The sequence below is a fragment of the Rattus norvegicus genome, chromosome 14, assembly GCF_021556685.1.
Source record: "Rattus norvegicus strain SHRSP/BbbUtx chromosome 14, alternate assembly SHRSP_T2T, whole genome shotgun sequence".
Lineage (NCBI taxonomy): Eukaryota > Metazoa > Chordata > Mammalia > Rodentia > Muridae > Rattus > Rattus norvegicus.
This window is the reverse complement of record NC_141547.1, coordinates 104,445,795-104,472,500: the sequence shown is the minus strand read 5'-3', so window position 1 is coordinate 104,472,500 and position 26,706 is coordinate 104,445,795. Positions and strand designations below refer to the sequence as shown.

The following is a 26,706-nucleotide window of genomic DNA, read 5'->3' as shown; positions in this document are numbered from 1 at the left end:
GTCACAACCCATCACTGGAAGAAAGTCAAGGCAGGAAGCTCAACAGTCAGACATGTCGCAGATAGCGGCCATGCTGTCAGCTTCCGGCTGGTTGCTTCTCAGCAGCTGGAGTTTTGTCCTTCCACAGTCCAGCATCCAGCCAGGGAAATGGTTCTGCCCACATTCAGGGTGGGTCTTCTCACATCAGTGAATCAAGATAGCTGTGCCCAGAGGCCAAGCCAATCTACATCATTTCTGAATCAAGGCTTACTCCCAGGTTACTTTAAGTTGTGTCCAGATGAAGGTTAATAATTACATGCATACCACTGTTGCTGTAAAATTATGTTTAAAAAATGGTGTCTTTTACCCCTACTAGGTCCCGCACCACAGTGCCCCAAGATATCTGATAGATATCTTAATCTCAGTCAGCAAAACCTCTCACCCACTTTGCTCTATCCCATATCACACTGTCCATGGCTTCTCTCTGAGCCTGGCAACAATCTCTCTACCCATCCAGTGCCCAAGACAGGCTGTCACCATGCTAGAAATATGTATCTCAATTCCGTGGAGGCTTAGTGTCCCAGCTGCCACAAACTCTCTTAAACTTAATTCGCCACAAGAAAGAACACACAGCACAATAACCTCTGATCCAATTGATAAGATCCAATTGATAAGATATAATTGATAAGATATAATTGCTCACCTAAACATACAAAGCCCTGTACACATCCATCCCTTAAGAACATTCATAACAACTTGTAAAGGTACAGAGTGGAATCTTAACATCTGCCTCCATGTTCTCTTGGTGGCTTCTTCCTCCAGTCCCCTCCTCTTCCCTCAAAGTTTTCTCCCACCCATTCTTCTGTCTGGTCCAATGACAGGCCTCCTTCTATCCTGTATGTGCCTTCTTCACCTGTATGACCTCCTACATTTGTTCTCTTTTCTTTCTTTCTTTCTTTCTTTCTTTCTTTCTTTCTTTCTTTCTTTCTTTCCTTTCTTCCTTCCTTCCTTCCTTCCTTCCTTCCTTCCTTTCTTTCTTTTTCTTTTTGCAAATAACAATTAATAATGCTTGAAAGGGAGTATGTTGGTTCATTTGAGCCAAATACGGAACCTTGCTGCATCTATTGCAGGACTCAATATAAGTGATAAAATTTTAAAGGCAGAGTTGATCTAAAAGCATCATCCTTTAAACTATTTTTTAGTTTAATGCTCTCTTTCTTTGCTATGGTGAATCCACACACGTGTCATGTTTCATGTGTTGCTATAGGCAGAAGTAAAATGCAGTTGGGAAGAAAAACTTAAATAAACAAATAGCATTAAAAGAGATAGAAATAAGAAATTTAGAATTTGACAATAAATGAGAGATAATAGATAATAGATAATAGATAATAGGTTACTTTGCATGTTAGAGTTTTCCTGAAGAACTTCTAAAGATAAACTGAATTTAGGCTATGTGATGTTTTGTATATGCTTGTCCCAGAAAGTGGCACGATTTTGAGGTGTATTTTGTAGCCTTATTGGAGGAAGTGTGATACTGTGTGAGTAGGATTTAAGACCTTTGGCCTAGCTGACTGGAAGCCAGTCTTCTAGCTGCCTTCAGAACAAGAGGTGGAACCCTCATCTCTTCCAAACCATGTCTGCCTGGATATTGCCATGCTTCCTGCCATGAGGGTAATGGACTAAACCTCTGAAACTATATGCCAAGCCAATTAAAGGTTGTCCTTTATAAGAGTTGCTTTGGTCATAGTATCTGTTCACAGCAGTAAAGGCCTAAGGCAGGCTTAAAATAATTCAAGTCCTGCCCATGTTAATCATGACCTGTGTATTTTGACATGACAATACCATATCTGAGTGCCAAAATTAGATGCCCTTCTTTCATTTTTTCTTTTAATCACTCCATCCCAGCAAGTGTTCATTCTCAGAGTCCCAAAATAATAGACATATGTTGGAATTTTAAATATGATTTCATTAATAGAAGCAGCATGACAGGCAGGTAGGATTTTTTTCCCTATCTCTGTTATTTTTTCAGTCCATCTGGGTCCAAAATCCTTCACATAGGAGTGATCTTGCAACTACATTCTAACCTACTTTTTATTTTCAGTTTACAGCTCCTGAGAAGGGCTACATCTGCTGAAGTCTCTTGTATTCTCTTTGAAAAAGTGACTGCTTCTGAGTCTTTTTACCTAAAATTCCAGAGAGAGAGCTAAGACCTTGAATTTCCTATTCGTTTTGGCTGATGTAGACAGAATGCTTGCTTGGGAGCAAAGATCTACAGAATGAACCTAACAAGAAAGCCAGATAGCCTAGTTCATTGACTCATGTTAGCCAGCATTTGGGAAACTAAGGCAGAGGCAGAGGGAAGGCTAGGTACTGAGTGACAAACAAACAAATATAACTAATCATCTCTGTTCTTCTCACATCTAGAAATCTAGGTTGAAGTTTTTCACTTTAGTGTGACACCCCTCAACAACGGCTCTGTACCACTTGGGGTCAAAGAGCAGTTTGTTCATATGTGTTGGTGTTGGCAATATTCCTGGCTTCTGCCCCTAAATATCACTCCCATTGCTCTCTCTAAGCATGACAATCAAATGTATTTTCAGGTACTAACAAATACGCTGGGGGGAAGTCCTGGTAAAACTACTCTCATTTGAGATATACTGATCTATGTATTTAAATGTAATTTTTAACAGATTTACTAAGGTCCAGTTAATACACAAATATTTTATATCATGTTTAATAAGTGCAAATTGAAGACACATGTGCAAATATCATGGACAAGATCATAGCAGTCAGTTTTATAGACATTACTTGCACCTTCTAAGCATCCTTGTATCTTTCTTTGTCCACTATGGTTGGACCACCCATAAGGTGATTCTGAGAACACAATACCACATTGTTAACAAGGTGCTCTTAAGTATGGAATATCTCCAGAATGGATTCATTTATAAGTAACTGTTGACACCTAGTAAATACCATCTCCTATTTCTACATTTTTACAACTACCAAGTTATTACCTTTAAATTACCTTAACATTTAGACAAGAGGGCTGATTAGATTAGCAGAAGTACTAAAAACAGCTATGTGTCTAGATAGTGCTGTGCTCTCCACCTTTTAGAAAGCAGGCAACTATACAACGAGAAGACAATGGCACACTTTTCCAGTCACTATTACCAACCAACTGGAAAAATGTAATATTGTCTCAAGGTGGCTCATTAGCAATCTAGAGCAAAACTATGATAAAGAGAAAATTATTAGGTCACCCATAAAACAACATTAAAATAAATAAGAACTGAAGTAAATCAGTAATTCTACTTCTACAACCAGACCATTTTGTGTTTTATCTCTCTTTTAAGGAGCTATTTTTCATTCATAGCACTGCTGTAAATTATGCACAGCAGACTTCTTCATTTAATAGGTTCAGGTCAGAGAGTGATTGTATTTCAGCAGTTGGTATTCGGGGATTTTGTAATTTATGAGGTTTATTAATTTAGCAGATTATTTGCTTCAGACGCCACCATTTCTTCCCCAGCACTTGCTGTGAGACTCCTGATTCACACTGCACCTTTGTGAGATGCTTTAGCACTTAGAGCATTTTCTTAAACCTCAAAATTACATAAATTCCACGAAAAGTAGCCCTTAAAAAGAGTGGAAAAGAAATAAGACCTGTTTGTTCTTTTGGAAAATATGACAGAATATAGGAAGGAGAGTCCAAATTCAGGGCAGTGAGATAATGTCTTACTGTTTCCATGGAGGATTCAATAGGCGACAAAATGGGGCAGTGAGAAATGTCCTCATAAGACATGCTTCCAGAATTGGTTTCATATGGGGAGTCCTCAGTGTTTCTGAGACAATCCTGACTGCTTCTCAGTTTCATTAATGACAGACAAAAAATGGGAAGAGCAGTGAATTCCCTCTCTCGATGCAACAGGACATGTAAGACATACACTGCTGGGTAACTGAGAGGGGTGGACCAAGATTTCTCAGTATTCAGAATCATGGACTGTTCCCACGTGGCTTCTTTAGAACATGAGGAGTCATCAGAAGTTAAATGAAATAGGACTGTTTGCAAGAGACTATGTATCTTTCACTCATTGGATCAGACCCAGGCTTTGCCCAGTGTCCACAGAGATACCCCGTGTGTCTCTAAATCCAGCCAGCTATGGAGAACCTTTCATAGTGCAAGTAATGCCCAAAGTGTAGAGAGAAGGGTGGGGATAAAAAGCCACTCTGGCTCTCTAAAATGAATCTAGTGATTTTCCTTTAAAACAGTTATCTGCAGACAACTAACTGCCTTTCTTTCCTCTTCTTTCCCATCCGCAATTGTCCAGGAATCCCCTCCTGGGTCACTGTAGGCTCTCTGTTGCAGGACATGCTGCCAGGGGCTTTGCATTTTCGCATCTCTGCATCTTGTTCCCTTAGCTGAGAACTTCTCATGCCCGTGTTTGAAAACTGTCAGTGGGGCAAGCTCTGCTTCAAGATGAACCCCTGAGTTTTTTACCTGGCTCTATTTACTATAGAGATGTGGGACTCAGCACCTATTTCTGGGAGGTCTGTGGCCCTGGAACAAGTCCATTATTACCATATGGGCTTTATGATTTCAGACAAACAGGATTCATAGAGCAAGGAGCATGCAAAGATGATTTACACTTCAGCATCTCCTTTGAATATGATTGGCATTTTTACAAAGACAGTAAAGTTAATTAAGTTAATTAAGGAGGGTCCTATGTGACCTGCCACTCAACTTCCTCTGTCCTTCAACCTATGTGACCTGCCATTCAACTTCCTTTTTCCTTCAACCTTCCCTCCTGTCCTAAGCATTTTTGCCCTGGTTACCACATGTCTCCTGACACCTCTAAAACTGCATGGCTCCCCCCAACCAATAACAATTGAGTTGGCCAGGTGGACCTGTAAGAATCAAATCAATAAAAATAAGTTAATATCAACGTTTTGTACCTATTATGTGCGTGTATATGTTTGGGGGAGGAAGAAGTGATTCCTTTACCATTCTTTGATAGTGTCCCATGTGTCCACACTTCATGAGAGTTTCTTACCACTCTATCCTACAGCTAGATGAAAAGGCACACGTAAAGCAAGTGACTTTATAGTCCACAGTCACCAAACATCTAACAGGATATACGATGTGGGCTTATTTTTAATGAGACTAAAAAATTCAGTTGTTAAGAATTGAGTTTGGTTAGCCAAGTTGGTTCACACCAGCCCACTGTTTCTTTTCTGTGGGCATCGAGCTAAGGTTATAATCTCTTGCAGGTGAGGCCTGGAAAACTAAAAGGAAGTGCTTGGTTCTTATAAAATTAGGCTAGATTCCCACCTTTATTCCCTAGCATTAAACCTTAATGTTAATTCTATATCATTACTGCTTCAGTGTTGAACTTTACATAACAGAAGTGGTTGTACCCTCTATCTCCTTTTTCTTTTTCTCTATAGCTCTTTTAAATGTTCACCGGTTCTCTTGAAACTTAGCAATCAGATAAAGCCGTCTTGATTGATGTTACAGAATCTAGATTTCTCCCACAACACCAAAGGAAGCCTTCCTCATTATCTCTGGTCTTCTTAGCAGGCCAGGCTTGTCTTCAGGTAAATGGACTTACTCTCTATCTGCCCAAATCAGCTATCCACTTCTCTCCAGCCATGCTTGGCTGAAAATTGACAAAATCTCCAGTTGTCTATGTGATTTCCCTACAGGTGCAGCTGGGTCTCTTTCAGTTGAAAAGAAACGGTGTGGGGTAACTGTGTTCTACCTTTAAAAATTGCTGTCATAAAAGGCAGAAAGATGTAGGGTGACTTAAATCTGTCCCCTTCTCCCCCCCCGCCCTTTATAATGCAAAGACATCATACTGTTGTGGAATAGGGAATGTGTAAAACCCAAAGTAGGCTTAATCACAAAACATCAAGCTTGCGGGAAGTTCCCATTTGCTCTTCAGGTTCTCAACAAGGGGAAACTTTGATATTCCAAAACTCCAGATACACTTGCAAAAATTAAAACTGAAGTCAAAGGGGACTATGATCTTTGAATCTTACTCAACTTGGTAAATAACAGAAGAGACTTTTAGAAATGAGGGTATTAGGTTAAACAGCATGGGATGTTGTCTGGAATGATGCCAATTAACATAGAGATCTTCAGTGGGTCAGGAAAGGGCTCAGGACCTCAGGGTTCTCATGTTTTAGTCTCCAGATTATAGAGGTAAAATAGGAAAACTTTGTTACCACATTATTTTGTTTCAGTATTCAGTAGAAAGAGGAAAGACAAGGATACACACACACACACACACACACACACACACACACACACACACACACACATGAAGGGAGGAAAGGAGGGAGAGAAAGAGAGAGAAAGAGAGAGAGAGAGAGAGAGAGAGAGAGGAGAGAAGAGAGAGCATCTGTTAAAGTTTAAATTATTCAATTGGATGGATAAAGCTTGAATTAAAAAAGAGTCACCCATTTTAACACCCCAGATTCTTACTTCTCTACTGCCTTTAACACTGTCAATCCAGCAAGAATTTGGTGGATTTAAATTAATTTCCCCTTTATATGAGTATCAAAGCCCTCCACATTCAGGAACATCTGCTTTCCAATGTACCCTAATGACACATACCACTTGAAATTAGTCCCAAGAGGCTTTCCTAAGTAATCTATTGTCCCCATTGCAACTTCAAACTGACATTTTCACTCAAGAGTTCCTTAACTATAGCAAGTCAGTATTTCCTGCCTCCCCAGTCCATTCTTCGTGCATATCCCCCCATCTCTCTTTATTTACTTACTAGACTGAGCCAGAAGCCCTGGGAGCCTTTTCTCTCTTGCGTCCACATGGGCATCATTGCTGTGTCACTTTAGCGGTACCCATGATGTCCTCAAAACTTCTCTTCCTTTCCATTTCCATCAGTGCCTTAGCTCAGTCCCCATTGATTCTACTGGACTACTGTGTTTCCTCCCTTCATACTCTTTCTGTCCCTACCCAACCATCCTTCTTATCATTGCCAGCTTCATTATAAAATCCTTCAAATAAAGTTCTTCAAATACCATGAGAGATGAGGTATGTAAATGGCCAAGATGCTAGAAAAACTGGTTGGGGCCTGGGTGGAAGTAGAGGTTATGAGGGTAGTTTATCTCAGTCAAAAGTATACAAAGATAATTCCAAATCTCTAAGCTGCCCATGACTATGAAATATGCAAAGAAGAATTTAGGTAAATTAAAATGGGACGTGGGATAAAATGCATTTGGCAACCAAAGCATTCAGTTAAATTTTCTATAAATAAAAAATTATCTGTAAACCATAGGCTATATTAATTAAAAAATAAAAATATTAAGACTGGACTACCACCATTTCAAACAGGTACAAAGTTATGTACATATAACATATTACTTTCAGATATCCATAGCAGATTGAGATTCATGTTTAAGGTTCACAGGACTGAAGGACGTGCATTGGCTCAATCATATTAAACTCTAACTTGCTGATAAGCTGTCTTGCTCTAAATTGCAAGTTTCATAAGCACTAAAAATTGGCTGACCTACTTCACCATGGTAATTGAAAGGGATTATTACTGACAATTAGCAAGCAAGCAATAGTAATAGATAATTTACTTTCCAAATATTTTGCAAGCAAGCACATTTTTTTTTAAAAAGAGAAAACACATTAGACAGTTGTTTCTTGGCAAATTACAATGCATCTTTTATTTCTTGACAAATAATTCATACTGCAATATTTTTTTTACAGCCTGTAATTTGACTGTGGCTGCTGAATTTGTTATGTCTGAAGACACTTTGTCAAGTCAAGTGTTCAGCACAACATATGAGAAATGAACCATACAGCCCTTCTTGTAACTGACAGTCCCATGGCCATGCTCTGGACAAAGCTCATGGAGAGAACTGTTCTAACCAGGGTTGGTCATCCAGGAAAGCTGTATCATTTTCAGAGCAAATATTAAAACTTTTTCAGTTTTAGGAATTCTGTTATAACCTTTCTAAGATGCAAAGTCTCTGTTTTAAGCTTAATAAAAATATAATAAGGTTCATCTCCATGTGTTCTTCCTATATAATGGATCAAATTCACTCTTGTCACCAGATGCTAAAAGGCATGGAAGATTCCAGAGCTTTACATACATTATTAGATAACATCAAAAACCTCTTTTGAGATTAAGATAATCCATGTTAATCATATCTTATTTCTGGTGAATTGCCATTGACCAAAACTTAATTATCCTCCAACTGTAATGTTTGTCATAACAGCTTCTATGACTTCTTTTGTTTTCTCATAAGATTAACCTTAAAGCAAAACATATACTGGGTACCAGTAAAAATTTGATAAATTTAGTCATCTTTGAGTTTTCTAGTGAAAGGTCCCACATAACTGAATGTCAACAAATCATTTTCTTGTCATCAAGAAAATACATTATTTTCTCTATAGACAAGCTGCCGACAGTTGTATGTCAGGTGGATCTCTGTATCTCTCCGCAATTAAACCACATTCATGGACTGTTTTCTCTACAGCAAGGCTCGAAATGGTGGCTTCCTATACCAAGCATGATTTTTCCTGTCTATCTGTGTACCATTTACAGTGTAGTAGGGGTCCTACATGTTATAGACAGGTGTAAGCTATATGCAAACATGACACAACTTTATATAAAGGACTTGAGCATCCCAGAGTTTGGAATCTGCAGAGGTTCAAGAGTCTACTTTCTTTGAATTCCAAGGAATAGCACTCTGCGAGTCTAAAACTCTGGAAACACTGTGTTGCCCATCCTAACAGGTCTAGACTGTTCTAAGTTATTAAACTGTGTTAACATGAGGAAACTCCCCAAAACTTTTGTGTGGATGAATGAGTGATTGAATAAATGTCCTCTTCTCTATTATTCTCCTTCCAAGACCTGTTTTTAAGCTCATCTCTATTGCTGTCACATGCATAAAAAAAAACAACGCATCCTGTAGTTCAATTTTATGAATCCTCTCACCCATCTGATTTTTGGCTTTCTGTTTAATGACTTCTCAGGAAATGTGTGCAGAACTAACAACAGGGCTACTAATAAGTCACTTCCACTCTCAATAATAGTTTATTGTGCCCTTAAAATCGAACGATAGTCTTGAATGACTTGCTTTGTCCTATCGTCTAGCTGATCTTGCATAAGGCTGCAATTCAGTTCCCAGGACTCAAACCGGGAAGTTATAACTGCTTGTAACTCCAGCTCGAGAGGATCTGATCCCTGTGGGCACCTGCACTCAAGAGAGTATGTACTACATACAGAAACAGACATAATTAAAAATAAAATAATCTTTTTTTAAAAAATGGCAAAATATTTGAATTGTTACTTATCCAAACATTAGGAGATCTATCCAAAACAAGGAGATAATAAACACAAAAAACTGTTACCTTTTTTGACTACTAGGAAAAATGCAAATCAAAACCACATAGGCACACACACATAGAATGGTTGGGGTAAAACAAAAAGACGGTACTGAATGTTGGCAAAAATATGGAGAATTTGGAACCCTTGTACAGCTATGAGGAAAGTAAACTATTCAGCAACGTTGGAAACAGTTTGTCAGTTCTGCGAAGTGTTGAATTTTCTAACCCAGTGGCCCAGCAATTTTACTCATAGGTATATGTTCAATCGAATCTAAAACACGTATCCCCACAAGAACATGTACTTGAAAACCAATAGCAGCCATTATTTGTTGACAGTCAATAAAATAGAAGCAAAATTCAAATGCTGCTGGTAAGAGGATAAATGTGGTAAATCTATAGAAGGAATTGATACTTGACAGTAAGGAAAACAGATACACTGATACACACTTTAGCATGGACGAGACTTGAAGACACTGAAGATTGTCTCAAAAGTCAACATACGATGCAATTTCACCCGTAAGAAATGTATAGAATTACTAAATCTATAGAGATAGAAGTGTGTTCCTATTTTCTCATAGTTCTGGGAGGATTGTAGTGAACTATGAAATGTAACTGCTAATGAGATAGGGATGGTTCAGGGGGATATTCTGAAGTTGATAGTGGTGAGAATTATGAAACTATGTGAATATATCAAAAACCATTTAAAATAATGTTCTTAAAACATGTGAGTTTAGTAAGGGGGAAATGTGCTGCAGCAGGCATGTCTAGATATTACAAGACTACTTATAGGAGTTGGTTCTCTCCTCTCATGTCAGCTCTAGAGATAGGGATCAAGCTCAGTATGTCAGGCTTGGTCACAAATGCCTTTACCCACTAAGCAGTCTTGTCAACCCAAAACTGTATACTTTAAATGAAGAAAAATACCTTGCTAACAAAAAATTACTAGGTAATGGGCAGATTCTGTAGTTTATGATCTACACTTTGAAATGCATTCATCAAAACATTATAGCTGTGCATATAATAATATGTAGTATAAATACACAACTGATAACATTTAAAATATATCTATCGGTGAGTAAGACCATAAAATAAGTAGACTATTGCCTCAGTTTTGGCTCCCAGATCAAAATCAAAATAACATTCAGAAGATACAGAGCAAAATTCTACGAGCTTAATAATAAAATCAAAGTAGTATATATGCTTTAAAATATATTGTTAAAATATATAAAATATTTAAATGTTATAATTATATATAATATTTGTATTATATTGTATGTATCTATAGCATAGAAGAAGGAGAGAACCAAGTTATTTTTTAATCTCCAGACATGCCTGCTGTGGCACATTTTGGCACAGATAAAAATACACATTCAGAGGGAGGGGTTAGGGGGCTGATGGACAGGAATCCAGGAAAGGGAATAACATTTGAAATGTAAATAAGAAATACCCAATTTAATAAAAATTAAAGAAAAAATTGGGAGGGGAAATCTTCTTGTCACAGGGGGCAGTGTTGTGAATTTTTAAATTAAAGCCTATACTTTGAAAAAAAAATACACATTCAAATACACAAATAACAAAATAGAAAAAATAAAATATTTTAAATGTGTGTGTGTGTGCGTGTGTGTGTCTCTGTGTGTGTGTCTGTGTGTGTGTGTGTGTGTGTGTGTGTGTGTGTGTGTGTTTGCTGGCCTTTGTCTACATAACACATGTGTGCAGTGCACACAGAGACTAAAAGAAGGTGGCAAATCCCTTGGAACTGAGGTTCAGATGTGAACTTCCGCTCAGAGGCTGAGGAACTGAACCCTGGTCCTCCGGAAGAGCCAATACAGTTAACTGAAAAATCATCTCTCCAGCCCCATATTAAAATCTTTTGAAAATGTTTTTTAAAGCAAAGAACATGTGATATTATATCTGTTGGGTGAGTAGCAGGATGAAGGGGCTGTCAAGCAGAAGGCAGTCAGAGTGTTTTCCCACCCTGCATACCTTACAGGACAAATACAGGACAAAGCATCAACGTGGAAATCAGATCGGGTAGAAATGTCTTGGCTTTACAACAAATCATTTTTGTTTGATTTCTGGAACTTAATGAGAAGTGACTTGATCGGAAAACCCAGAACTTTAAAATGTTCACGTTCTAGAAAATAATGAGCATTCTTCAGTTTCTTAAAAATTCAAATGTTGCATGCTCAGTTCAAATGTTCTGTGTAGGTACCTACACAAACATACATATAGCACACAAAGAAATCCTTTTTTTACCTCTCTCTCTCTCTCTCTCTCTCTCTCTCTCTCCCTCCCTCCCACCCTCTCTCTCTCTCTCTCTCTCTCTCTCTCTCTCTCTCTCTCTCTCTCTGTCTCTCTCTCTCCCTCCCTCCCTCCCTCCCTTCCTCCCTCTCCTCCTGTTTTCTTTTGTCTTTGAGACATGGTGCTTCCTTGTAGTCCAGGCTGGTCTTCCTCTCTGCCTCCCAGGGCATTTGTCACTTCTTCCTTTTCCCTCCGTTCTAAGGATTCCATGGATGAATGACCCACCCTCCCGTGATGCACCTCTGCACTGTCACTGATTTCTTACATACCTTGAAGTCTGGTTTCTGCCCTGCCACTCAGTTGGGATTCACTGAAGACTAATTGCCTGTTTTTCAACTTCCTTAATTTAAATTCTTTTATTATTAATAATTTCAAATAGGCAGATAACATTGCAGTGATCTGTCGGTCTCCTCTGCTCATAATTATCAAGATTTAGGCATGTTTGCTCCCCTTAACTTCTAACCTACTTTCCTTTGCTGAATTGCTTCAAAACAAATCCAGTGTGTCATTTCACAGCTGTATACTTCAGTAAAAATTTCAAAATAAATATGGACATTTTCTTCTATAATTATAGTGTCATTATTATACCTAATGAAGTTTACAATTACCCCTTAATAAAATCTAGTGCTGAATGCAGTAATGAAGTACTCCAATTATTTCAAAAATGTAGTTCTGTAATTATTTTGTCTGAATCAGGCAGGACCAAATAAAGTCTACACGTGACATTTCTTGATAAGTCAACTGTGTCTCATACCCACAGGCCTCCCCATCCCACATCCTATTTTCCCTCCTTCAGTAGCTGACCTGCTAAGAAAACGGTTTGAATGTATTTGAAGAACAGCCTGGGCTCTGGATTTGTATCTGTTTGCTTTCTTCTGGTGTCTCTTTGTTTATTCCAATTTTCATGGTGGTTACTGTCCATTCATAGTGGTAACCTGGATCTCAGGGTTTAGATTCAACTGTTTTCATGGACACTTTAGAGGTAGCACGCTGTACTTCCAAATCACCCAGAGGGACACAATGTCTTCAGTCCCATTCACAGGATGGTTCAGCGTTGGCAGTAGTTCAGGAGTTGATAGCATAACTTCTCCATCTACTTTTCTTTTTCTTTTTTAACTCAGACATTTTGTGTTTGTACATGTAGATGGCACACACAAGCTGCTACATGCATACGGAGGTCAGAAGACAAGTTGCAGGAGTCAGTTCTCCCCATATCAGTTCTGGGGATTGAACTTAGGTAGTCAGACATTTTTGTCAAGTGTCTATGAGCCATCTCACCCCCCTTCCATCAACAGTTCATCTGAACTTCCTCTGTGGTTGGGTTTCCTTGAACTGGTTTCCCTCGTTAGAGTTTGGACAGCGTAATTTTCTAGTTATGTCATCTTCTGCATGTTTGTAGAGTTTATCATAAATACAAGGTCCCCCTCCCTCATTAATAGACGTATTTGGCTACTCTACAGTTTTGTTGTCTTCCTCCTAACTGCCGGTCTTCATAACTAACTACGCTTAGTGGTCCTTCCTAAGGGGCTCCTTCCACCCCTCACTTTGGAGCACCATTTCTTTCCCATCTGTTTTAGAAGATCACTCTTGTATCTATAAGGAAGAATTTAATACTTTTAATCAACTGCACTCATTTCTACTGTTTAAACTACCAACTCTACTATGTTCATGGGTGGTCTTGAAATTATCGCAATCCTCCTGCTTCAACTCCCACCTGTGCTAAGATCACAAAGCAGCACCACATCCAGCTTCATTGTTGTTGGTTTTTTCGTGCTCAAATTGCCCACCTTTGCCATTTGGAAGATCATTCTTATTGGTTACTGGGCCATCTGATAGAGAATTTGTTTTCCAATTAAGGAATATCTCAGGTAAAGATAGACTTACAAAAAATTAGGTCTCGGTAACTTCTTTCTTGCTGTTTTTAAGGGACAAGATTTGTTTGTTTTGTTTTTGTTTTGTTTTGTTTTTCTCTATGAAAATTAAATCCCTTTTAGTGGTAATTGGCACTAAGACAGATACACACACACACACACACACACACACACACACACACACACACACACACTCAACACATTTGTTGTAAAAGGTGAAAAAGGTATGCAATCTGGGAAGAAACCAGATTATTTAAGTGTGGTTTTTTTTTTTTTTTTTTTTTTTGGATAAGGTAAATGTTCAGAATTGAGTCATCATTCTGGTAGATCTTTTCTTTGAGAAGTATGAAGTGTCCTCCCCCATCTCTTTTGATTAATTTGGGTGGAAATCTCTATTTTGTTAGATATCAGCTTACTTCTTGTATCCATTTTCTAGAAAAATCTTTTCTAGCTCTGTACTCTGAGGTAATATCTTTGATGTTGGTATGTGTTTTTTATGCAAATGAATCTTGTTTTCACAATGATGGATCCTGTTTTCACATTAATTTTATTAGCCTTTTTATCGGGGAACTGAGCCTAATAATGTTGTGAGATATTAATGACCAATGATTGTTAATTCCTGTTACTTTGATGTTGATGTTGATGGTGGTGGTGGCGGTGGTGTGTGTGTGTGTGTGTGTGTGTGTGTGTGTGTGTGTCTGTGTGTGTGTGTGTGCATGTATTTCCCTTATTTATTTCCTGTGTTTTCTTGGATGTAATTAACTTCCTTGGGTTGGAGTTTTCCCTTTAGTATCTTCTGTAGAACTGGATTTGTGGGTAAATAATTTTTTAATTTGATTTTGCCATGAAATATGCTATTTTCTCTGTTTATGGTGATTGAATGTTTTGCTGGGTATAGTAGATTGGGCTGGTATCTGTGGCCTCTTAGAGTCTGCAAGACTACTGATGCCAAGCCATTCTGCCTTTTAGAGTCACTTTTGAGAAATCAGTGTAATTCTTTTAATGTTTCTTGGCCTTGCAACTTTTACTGTTCTTTTTTATTATCTATAAATTTTGTATTTTGATTATTATGTGGTCAGGTCCAATTTACTTGGTGTTCTTTAAGCTTCTTGTATGTTTACAAAGATCTCTTTCTTTAGGTTAGGGAAATTTTTTCCTATGATTTTGTTGAAAATATTTTCTGGGCCTTTGAACTGGGAATCTTCTCCTTCTCTACTTCTATTATTCTTAGGTTGGTTATTTTCATAGTGTCCCAAATTTCCTGGATGTTTGGTGTTAGGAAGTTTTAGTTTTAACACTTCTTTGACTGATAAATCTATTTCTCCTATACCTGATATTCTGTCTTCTGTCTCGTGTATTCCATTGGTAATGCGTCTGTTTGTAGTTCCTGTTCACTTACCCAGATTTCCCATCTCTAGGGGTTTCTCAGTTTGTGTTTTCTTTATGACTTTGAATTCCTTTTTCAGGTGTTGAACAGTTTTATTTGTTTCCTGTTTGTTTGTATTTTCCTAGCTTTCTTTAAGAGATTTATTCATTCCTTCTTTTTTTTTTTGAGCTGAGGACCGAACCCAGGACCACTGAGCTAAATCCCCAACCCCTATTCATTCCTCCTTTTTTTTTTATTTTGCTCATATTCATTTTTATTCTCTTTTTTTTATTATTATTAACTTGAGTATTTCTTATATACATTTCGAGTGTTATTCCCTTTCCCAGTTTCCGGGCAAACATCCCCCTCCCCCCTCCCCTTTCTTATCGGTGTTCCCCTCCCCACCCTCCCCCCATTGTCCCCCTCCCCCCAACAGTCTAGTTCCTCTATCATCTTCATAAGACTGTACTTAAGGTCATTTTTGGGTGCTTCCTTTGTGTTGGAATATAGCTGGCTCTGGTGGTGCCATATCACCTTGGCTGTTGTTGATTGTGTTCTTATGCTGGTCTCTAGTTATCTGGATTTGGACTTTTTATGGGGTTAGGAGTTGATTTCTGAGTTTGTTTGTTAGATGGGTATTTTTGAATGTTTCCCCCTTTGTTTCTGCTTTCTTTTTGGTCTTTTGGCCTGAGTAGCCTGGTCTTCTGGTGACTAGTGAGTCCTCAGGTCCAGTAGAGTGTCTCCACTAAGGTTTTGTGGCCTGCATGATCTCTGTGGTTTTGGATGCTAACACTGCTTCTTGGGGTCAGAGTACCTGTGTGGCTTCTGGGGTTCTGGGTACCTGCTTGGTCTCTGGAGTTTCTAGTGCTGAATGTACTTCATTAAAGTAGAAGTCTTCTGGGGTCCCATAAAGTAGAAGTCATCTGATGGAGTTGTGGGCTAGAATATGAAGCCCAGTGGGGGGGGGGTGCAGAAAATAACTCATTTTTGGGAAAAAAAAAACAGATTACACGAGTTCACATTTTCTTTCCAATTAAAATACAAACACAAATTAAAAGATTTGTTCGTTAATGTTTTGTTTTGACAAATTAATTCTACAACTGTTTTTGCTTATGTGTATATGAATACAGATGTCTGATAAAGCCAAAGGTGTCATATCCCTCTGGAGCTGGAATTCTGTATGATTGTAAAACCCTTGATGTAGGCACTATAAATGGAACTTGGGTCCTACACAAGAGTGAAACTTGTTCTTTGCCTCTGAATCATCTCTTCAGCCTTTTTTTTTCTTCTTTGAGTTTTACAGGTGAATTTCTTTCACATTGAAAATCTCGATTCCTAATAGTAACAAAATCAATTACTTGATTTATCCTGCCATAGCACAAAATAATTTATACTAGCACAACTATTACCATTGCTATTAAGTTTATTTCTTTTTATTTTGTGTACAATGTTCTGCCTGCACGTATGCCTGTGTACCACATGCATATGTGCCTAAGAAAGCCCCAGGAGATTCTTTAGAATTGGGGTTACATATGGTTATGAACTACCATGTAGGTGATAGGAATAGATGCTTGGTCATCTGAAAGGAAAACCAGTGCTCTTAAATGCTGAGCCATTTCTCCAGCCTCCCAAACTCTATTTGTCACATTAAAAATAATTGTAAAATAATAAAGTCTTTCTTAAACAGCTTAAAATAACTTTTTATAGTTATTTTATTCTTAAAAGTACAAATTTAAAGTAAAGTTTATTTTTAAAGGATAATGGAAGCTTTTTTCATTTTCTAATAAAATCAATGTTACAGTTTTAGAATTAAACAGTGAATTTTACATTAAAACATGAAATGTCAGAAGCCTGAAATCAAGGACAGTTGGACCATGTTTTCTTTGATGTCCATGTTATTCATCAGTTTTCCCTGGGCACTCTATTTCTATTCACCCCTTAGAGAGAGAGAGCAACAACAGAGCAAAGTAATAATTGCATGCACACCCACATTGGGAAGTAGTGAAGTGAAAACCTTCTTACAGGATCACTGGTGTGGAGCACAGGTGAGGAGCACAGGTAAGGAGCAGAGGTGAGGAGCAGGTGAGGAGCACAGGTGAGGAGCATAGGTGAGGAGCAGAGATGAGGAGCAGGTGAGGAGCAGCTAAGGAGCAGAGGTGAGGAACTCCTTGCAGGAGAAACTCAGTCACCGGCACCATCACCTCCCATCCCAGCACAGATGGTAACTATGAACACCACGCTATTGTGTTTGGGGCTGCAGTCCAGCCAAAGTTGGGCACAGTCTTTGGGGAGGCAAAACACAGGAAGTTAGGCTGTACTTATCCCACTCCACTGCTGTGAGAAAGCCCAAGCAATATTTCCTGACCTCTTGGCTTCCAGTTGCGACTGAAGAACTGCACAGAGATGTCAGGGACAAAGTGTTGGGGTTCGTGGGCCTGCAAGGAGGTCCAAACTCTTGGAAATCTAGGCACTGCTGGGAGTTGCTGAAGAGCCTAACACAAAAGAGGCCTGGGTGGGGACTGGGGAGAGGGGAGCTTTGGCTTAGCTCAGCAGCTATCGGATCGTCCATAACTTGGCAAAGCATATCTGGGGGTGCCGGATGGGCCATGGGCCTTCTATGTGGGATTTAGGCAGTGGCTGTAGACGAAGGCCTTCTCCATGCTCCCCATGGTGGTTCTTTATGAAAGACATCTGTATTTATCCATACTATTTATTGACTGTTCATTGTGGAAAATGGATGCATACAAACTTCTCAGGGTGGACGAGAGATTAAATACCTTCTGCAGGGAGGAATGTTTAAGAAGGGGAGCCTATTGGCTAAACCTTCAGGGCCTCTAGGTACCTCATGAGGACAGATAGCTCTGTTCTGGGCCTATGTGATTACAGGTCACCTTTTCTTATATGGGAAGTGTGGTATATGCACCAGACCAGGAGTCTGGCAAGGAATAAGGAGTCACCTACCATCTCAGGTGTGTACCCCAACTTTCCAGGGACTCAGACCATTCTACCTTACCAAGTTTCCTGATGTGCCCCATAAATGTGCAGCTTGCTACACCCCCAAAGAATCTCTTCCTCTCAGCAATTATTTACTGCTTAAGGAAGAAAGGGTTTATGCTGACCCACAGTTTGAGACAGGAAGTCCATCATAGTGGCTAATCATGGCAGCAGGGACTTGAGGCATCTGGCTATATTGCATCAACAGTCAAGAGGGAAAAAACAAAGATTGATTAATTTACTTTGCTTTCCATTTTTATTCAATCTAGGACCCTAGATCGTACACAATGGTGATATCTATATTCTTTCCACCCCATTTTTCTAATCTAGAAAATCCTTTACAGATATGCTCCATGTTTTGTTTCTTTCATGATTCTAGATCATATCAAGTTAAGAATCAATGTAGCATCTCCCTGCTTATGATTCTACTCTATACGCACTTTCAGCATTGCTAGGGATACTCATATGAAAGACACCCTTCATTAAAGAGATTTTACACCATATCGAATATAGGAAGACTACCACCCTGACACTTCTCCCATCACGAAATCAACCTGAGATAGTGTAGGGAGCCATATTGGATTTGGGCCTAGCCGCTTTTTGACTGCATGGCTCAAAGTGGCTAGGTGACTCTGGGCTGTTTGGCCACAGATATTCACCCCTAAGATGACTGCCATAAGTCTTAAGATTGTTGGACAGAGGCCTCTCCCATGAATTTACGGCACAAGAAGATAACATTCAAGGGATGCCTCAGCTCCAGCAGATACCAGTTATCTCCTGAGTCAACACCCGGTGTCTACTGCCTGACCTCATCCTCTATCACCTGACCTCTTTGCCTCCAGCTATCACTGCCTATATCCTCATCTCCTCCTCCTCTATGTTTCACAAAGGACACTCCCCCTACCTGAAAGCCTTAAAAGCTGTAACGTCCATCCCAATAAACGAGACCTTGACAATAGAATCTTGCTTGGTCTCCTTCTTCTCTTCACCCTCATTTGGCCCACAGGTAGAAAGCCTCTTCAGGACCCTGAATAACTGGGTCCCCGCTGGCGGGGACAAGATAGCTCATTCTGAGTTGCACGTCCTACCATCCACAGCAGGGACCAAGTTCCTCTCAGACTTATCTTTGGTTCTTCCACCCCTGTTCAGTTGTTAACCTGTTATGTCACTGGGGAGTTACATGGTAATCAATTAATATGTTTGTGGCATTATTGGTGGTATCCTGGCTGAGTGGTTACTGACAGAAGCAGGGTGACTCTGATGTCTTCATCTCCATAAGAGTCCACCCTAGCACAAAAACTGCATCAAAGGTGTCTCTTGCATAACAAGTGACTGTTTCACCAAAGTCCACTCTGTTCTTTATCCACTTGGACTCATGAAATCATGTTCTTGCTTTGTTGTCCTATGTGGAACAAATAGAAACTTCAGTGTGACTCAGGAAAAGTAGCAGATTTCTCACTCTTGGATTAGAAGTTGTCATACTTCAGTAGGACCTCATCTTATTCCATTGCCTTTCAAAATTATGTACTATTAATGTTATATCATGAGACACTTTACTTCATAGAATCATTGTATCCTATAAAAGGAATTCCAGTCAAGCAATAATACTAGATGTTAGTGAGAATTATCAAGATGAATAAAACTAAAAAGGGAATAAACACAATATGGTGGCAGTAGCAATAGGAAATGGTATATGACTCAAGTCTGAATGCATTTTAATGTCTTTTTTTCTGAAATCATGGGTAAAGGAGGTTTATTCTATCTCTCTTGGTGGCAAGGCTAATGGAAAATTTTAAGTTCTGTTTTTTGAAACAAAGATCAAATGATAGCTATTCTGAGGTAATCAAAATTTGGTATTTTTGCTTAACTTCAATATGCTTATGAGTCACACATATTGAAATGAGTAGACAGGTGAATACACAAAAGGAGGCTCCGGAGGAAACTTGAAATATACAGGACTTTGGGGAGTAGGATATGATATCGAAAGTCACAAGACTGTAGGAGACCCCAGAGAGTAGAGGCAATGAATTGATTGTAAGTAGCGCCAAAGTTTGGAGACTAGACAAATAGTGGTATCACATAGAATAGTAAGAAATATTGGCCCATGAGGTGAAAAAAGTATGAAGAGAGAGCCTTCTGAGTATTAACAACTAAGTATTTAAAGTATGATGGGTAATTCAAATATAATATTAAACATGCTAAAAATAATAAATAACAAAATATGTTGATGGGAATTCTACAGTGAATAAGTGAATAAATGTGGTAGAATTTCCCCCTAATAAATAAATAAACATTACAAGGGATTAATCACTGGGCAAGTAGGTGGGACTTCTGGGTCAGGAGGAGGAAGAAGAAAGACAGGAGAAAGGGAAGGAAGGCCCTTTTGACTGTGGGGAGCTAGGGAAGCAGATGTAATGTAGGTAGCCGGAGACTGTCAGTTCCAGTGGGATGGATCCATGACTGGAGGATTTTTAACAGAGATTAGTTTACAAAATTAGGGTGCTAGCTTCTGTGCCCAACGATTGTGTTACCTGTTGATTCTAAACTTTGATTGTGTGGTATTTTCCTTCAAGTGACGACTCAACTGGGTTCCAGATAAAGGTACCGTGACAGAGCATGGTGTCCAAGAGTGCACCCCAGGCAGCCACCAAAATTTAGAAGTGCAGGGAATGCGGGGTAGCAGCCAGCTATGGGGACTTAGTGAGTCAGAAAGGAGAGAACAATTTTTGGCGCTCTGGGTCAGAGTCTGCCAGGCTGAGAACATGTCAGCCTGTCTGTCTGTGCCTAGCAGGCGTTAGCAGGGGATGATGTTTTTATATTTCACACAGCAGGTGGCAATCTAATGTATGAAGCAAGAATCGAACAGAAACTCAAGATTCTCATCCTATGAGTTATAAATTTGGTTAGAAATTTAGAAATTTAATGAACAAGGCAGAGATGAGTCTCATGATGCCTCAAGGACAGGAACCTTGTCCACTTGGAGGCTCTGAGTTCCCCTGCTGTGATAAATACAGGCTGCTCTGAGTGACAGAGAGCCAGAGAATGGAAGCTGCCTACTTCTTCGGGCAGATGTTGATTGGCATATGATTTAATTCAAAGGCTTGTTTATTTGCTTTTAGGAAAGATTAACATACAGATTTTGTCCGAGTCACGTAGGGAATTTCACCTGTGATTCAGAACTAGTAAAGGGAAAAAATATACTCATTGACTCTAAGCAGAGAGCAGTGATAATTGCCTGCTATGAACAGGTATTAAAAAAATAGAAGTCTATAGGTCCAGACAGAGAGCATAGCAGATAGATAGTATAATATAATCTGCAGGATATTCATATTCTTTGTTCCTGGGCTCCATGAGAATTTTGGGTTAATATTCTAGCATGACAAGTTAGAACAGGCCTAAGAGTAGGCTCATACAGAATTTGTTTAGTTTACTTAATTTGTTTTTAATATCAAAATGAATATGGTTATGAGTTTCATGGTTGCTTTATCACTCCTCTGGAAGAGAGGGGAAGCAAGCTACAAGATTTCCTGGTTGCCAACTGAAGAATATGCTGATTTGGGAGAAAGCTTTTGTCTTTGCATTTTTGGAAAAGGTGATTAGTGTCAACACATCTTCCAGAGTTATATGAATCAGATTTGGTAGAGGCAGACCCCCTGAAGAATTAGATAAAAAAAGTCCTTTGTGCCATCCCTCACATGACAAGAATGAAGACTTATGATTGGAGCAAAATTTCATCGTAACTAGTCTAAACACCCTTCACAGACTAATACGATCCATGCAGATATTTTGATGATAGTAAAATTTTGTTTCGAGATATATAGATTACAGAACATACGGCTTTGGTGAGTTTCTTCAGTAGGCATGCTGAACTGACCTGCTTAAACTTCTGGATCCAGTCAGGACACAAACTTCAGAGACTCTAACAATCACCTCTGAAGGCCAACCATCTCCCTCATTTTCCCTCCCCTCCTCCGCTTCAAGATATCTCCATGCCAATATTCAGCAGGAAGAAGTTATGAAGTGTCATTGTCCCAGTTTCCTAATCTTGGGGGCTAGAGGTGATTATTCTGTGGTCTTTCTGGGGAATTTAGTATTGATCAGAATTTCACAGGGAGGATATAGCTAGAATTGATTGTGTAGCCATAAGCTTATTTGGTAGAAATCCTTATATTGATACAAAGTTGAAGTTATAATTTCTTACATTGGTGAGGAATTTATTTTGATAACTTTAATTGGTATAAATTTCTCCTAATGATACAATTTTTTTAAAACAATGCAGAGCTTAGACCCAGACCTTCTATGACTGCCATTACAAATTGATCTGAAATGATTATGCAAGAGTTAAAAGTTGGATAGCAAATTCTTGGCTCTGAATTGCTAGGGTGGTTGCAAGATATTTTATTTAGAAATAGCTGAGAGTAGTTAATGGACAACAGTCCAGATTGCTTTACATAGATATAGTTTTCAAAAACGTCAGAAATCCACAGGATGTGACATTTAATGTTATTTATTCACTCTTTGTTGAGACACATCTGCTCCTACCAACGCCCCATTTGTGGATTCAAAGAAAAAACTGAGCATCCTTACCTCCAGGTGAGGTTGTACATTGTGATAAGGTAGCCATTGAGCAGAAATTGCCTGCTTCTTCTACAGACTTATACTGTTCATGAGAGGACACAAGTTACAGGATAGGACAGCTTAGTTCTGCTGAGACAGAATAAGCTAGTCCTTAATATTTCCTGTTTCAAAGGTCTGTCAGATGATCCTGGGCCAGAAGGCTGAAGACTGGTGCTCCAACAGGGACTATGCAGATAGGCAGCTGTCTCTAAATTCTGTCTCAGTTCTGGCTGTGTTAGGCTGTGTTAGGCTTCTTCTATTTTCAAATAATATTAGCTATTCTTGAATTTCTGATGGGGTTGAAGACTAGTTAATGTCATAGCCAACCTAGGCTATTTAGCATTGGGAGAACATATTTGAGAAGATAGTTTACAGATAATATACAAGCTAAACCAGGACATAACATATATGGGATTATAATCCTGTTTTAAGTTCGGATAGATAACAGAGTGTGTTATACATTATAAATTACAAAATGCTAATAGTTGTGCTCAATTTATATTTGAGAGAGAAAGTTTTCTTTTTTTCTTTTTGTTTTGTTTTGTTTTTGACAGAAAAGGTTAAATGTGGTAGAATTTTCCCTTAATAGAGAAAGGATTGAAAGAGCTGAAGGAGCTTGCAACCCCATAAGAACAACAATGCCAACCAACAAGAGCTCCCAGGGACTAAATCACTACCCAAAGACTATACATGGACTGACCCATGGCTGCAGCTGCATATGTAGCAGAGGATGGCCTTGTTGGGCACTAAAGGAAAGAGAAGCCCTTGTTCCTGCCAACATTGGACCCCCAGTGTAGGGAAATGGGTGTGGATGGGGAGGGGAACACCCTTATAAAATAAGGGGAGCGGGAGGGCAAAGGGGGCAGAGGGAAGGCAGGAGAAAGGGCAAGGCCCTTTTGGATTGCAGAGAGCCAGGGAGGCAGACAGACTGTAGGAAGCCAGAGGCTGATGTTTTGTGTGGTAGATCATCTAGGAATCACCAACAGAGGATTTTTAACATAGATCAGTTTACAAAACTAGGATGCTAGGTTCTGCACCCAACTATTGTGTTACCCGTTGATTCTAAAGTATGATTGTGTGGGGTTTTCCCTCAACTGGGCGACTCAACTGGGTTCCAGAGCAAGGTACGGTGGCACAGTATGGTGTCCAAGAGTGCACCCTCGCCAACCACAAGAATTTGGAAGCACGGGCATGAGTGGCAACAGCAAGCTACGGGAACTTAGTGAGCCAGGAGGAGAGAGTGATTTTGGAGCTCTGGGTCTGAGAAGTAAGATCAAAACTTCACAGCAGAAGGCTCGTAAGGGGAGAAAAGGAGACGAATCAGATACAGTGCACACAAATTGTCTTACGGGACGAAGTCCCACTGAATCTAAGTGAAGGGATAGGAACTTAGGTGGAATGAAAGGCAAGTTGAAGGAATAATTCTTCAGAGCCAATGAAAGGGATGATGATAATCAGGTGGGGACACCTACAGATGTAACTAAATAGAAGATGAGGAGATAAGCTCTAAGAAGGCCCAAGTCTACACCGCCCCCATCTCCTGTGGTAATGGAGAGGGCAAGATATTCATGCGAATTTAGATGTAGGCGAACTTGGAGTTTGCTCAATGCAAGCAGGTGAATTCCTTCTATTTTGATTTCTCAAAAAATAAGAATCATGAGCATTAGCTGAAAATAAGGCCTTCAAATCAAGGCCAAGATGGAGAGTTTAAATAGTACTGTGGAGATTTTTTAAAAACTCTATTACTTATTACTGTTTGCACTGCCCATCTTATGTCTATAACAAATGTTAAGACTTTGAAATGTTCTACTGTGAAAGTTCATTTCAGAGTTTCCTTTAGGAAAGAAGGTAAGCATTGCAACAAGGATGATGCATTTCATCACACAAAATTTAAATGTTGCTTCTGAGGGCTTAAAAAGCAAATACTCGGGGCTGGGCTGGGGATTTAGCTCAGTGGTAGAGCGCTTACCTAGGAAGCGCAAGGCCCTGGGTTCGGTCCCCAGCTCCGAAAAAAAGAACCAAAAAAAAAAAAGCAAATACTCATTATAGACATGCTAGGCTTTAATCTAAACTTTTTTTTTTTATAAAACCGTGATAATTGTTCCAACCATAAAATGCTCTATTTCAAAATAGCTTACCTCATTTCTACTCATCTTGGGGTAACTTACTATGGTAAATAAATAAAGCAGGGAAGATAAAAAAAATAAGCATTGGGAAAACCTTATTCCACAAAATTTGCTCATAGAGGCAAACAATGGAAGAAATTTTCTGTAGGAAAACATATCAACTGGTAAATAAAGACTCTTGTATCACATCCATCCCAATGACATAGTATCAATTTATATAGACATTTATTAATCTTATCCTTGATGGCTTCCTGCAGTCAAGCTAAACTTGTGTGTATGCAAATGCACTTGCGTGTGTGTATGTGTGTGTGTGTGTGTGTGTGTGTGTGTTTTAGTATGTGTTTTCTTCCAAACAAAGGGTAATAGAAAGTTAGAAATTCTAACACTGAGGAGCCCAGGCATGGTAAAATCACACATTGAGAGTATGGACACACAGGTTTCATCTAAGTTAATATGGTATATTAAACAAACTTATGAAGGTCCAGTGGAGTCATGCACCCTGCAGGATACATTCTTAAGTGCTAGACACTGGGATAGAGGATATTGAGTGCCAACAGGAATGCATGCATAGGACTTCACAGTGAAAAGACTCCAGGTACATTGAAACCTACGAGATACTATATGGCTCCCACTTGTACAGTGTTTTTAACTTTCCTGAATCACCATATTAAAGTCCATATACTCTGATACACACAATGTGTCTTCACTGTTCTTAACGTGTTTATACTCTAACAGTATAAAGGTATATAATGCTGTTTGTAGTTGATATCAAAGAATTTTACAGTGGAAGGGGAGGGATGGGAAATAGCGGACAAATGGGTAATAAGTTGTATTTTCACAAAGCAAGAAGTCTTGATTGCTTAGTACAGTCACTCCAGGTAATAATGTTCTGAGAGGACTTTCAAAGCTTTCATCATTTGAAATGATATGGTAGCTATGGTACATGGCCATGTTTATACCCACTTAGACCAATACCCATTATGGACATGTATTCAACTATTACAAAGAACCCAGTATTTTGCATAATTTTTTGTTTTATGTATTAGCTAAGATAAACTTAAAAGCAACTTCAATATAAACCATTTTTATGCAGCAGAATTGGGCAAATCTCTGTGAGTTTGAGGCCAATCTGGTCTACAGAGAAAGTTCCAGGACATCTAGGGCTACACAGAGAAACCCTGTCTTGAAAAGCCAACAAACAAATAAATAAACAAGTAAAAAGATAAAGTGTTTATGCCCTGTTTATTAAAAAAATAGCATGAAGGATCCTAAGAGCTCATGACAAAAATGCAATCTATTGGATCCAGTGTACCAGCAAGACTCAGTGAAGTAAGGAATAGTGTAGTACATCAAAAGATGAGAGCTGTTTGGAAAGAGGCATATCCTGGTTTTAAGATATGGTGCATGGTCATGTTTATACTCACTTAGACCAATACCCGTTATGGACATGTACCCAACTTTAATTACAGGGAACTCCTGTCCCATCCACTGAAGTCCTAGCCGGGCCTCGCTTCTCAGCTTGGCAAAGGTGTCCAGTCCTACAAAGACTGAGTGATGCATATGGTCCCTGATTGCTGTTTTCCAAAAGTACAGTGGGAAGGGTAGGATGGGAATTGAACAGCTGTCAACTCTTGAAAACTGAGTTCCTTCCCTTCACAAACACAGAGCAGGCTGCCTTCACGAACAACCAAAAGGACCTTGGTGTCCTTTCCTGCATGATGGAACTGGACTTTAACAGTAATCACAGCTAGATTGCCAAGAGTTTCTTAACCCTTTTTTTGGCTCATCTATAGCGTGCCATGAGTACTTCCTCCAGACTTCCAAGAAGCATTATATAACCCTCTCCTTTCTTTTCTAGCCACCAAATCATCACCTTCTCATGCATCCATGCCTGCTCGCAGAAATGAAACAATGTCTTTTTTTAAGGAATAAAAAAGAATTAGAGGGAAAATAATATAAAGGAGTTAGAATGTTAGGAATCATACAACTGGCTTTCTTTATTTATTCTGTATTTACCATCAGAGCTTATGGGTTTGTTTTCATAGATATTCACCAACAACTTACAAAAAAGTAAATAAAAATAAATTC

At 39.0% G+C, this 26,706-nt stretch overlaps 1 pseudogene; it reads left to right on the top strand.

Annotated features, from left to right (window-relative positions):
* The window catches only part of S100a11-ps2 (S100 calcium binding protein A11, pseudogene 2), a 133,908-nt pseudogene extending 107,432 nt beyond the window's left edge, over positions 1–26,476 (top strand).
* The last annotated feature ends 230 nt before the right edge of the window (positions 26,477–26,706 follow it).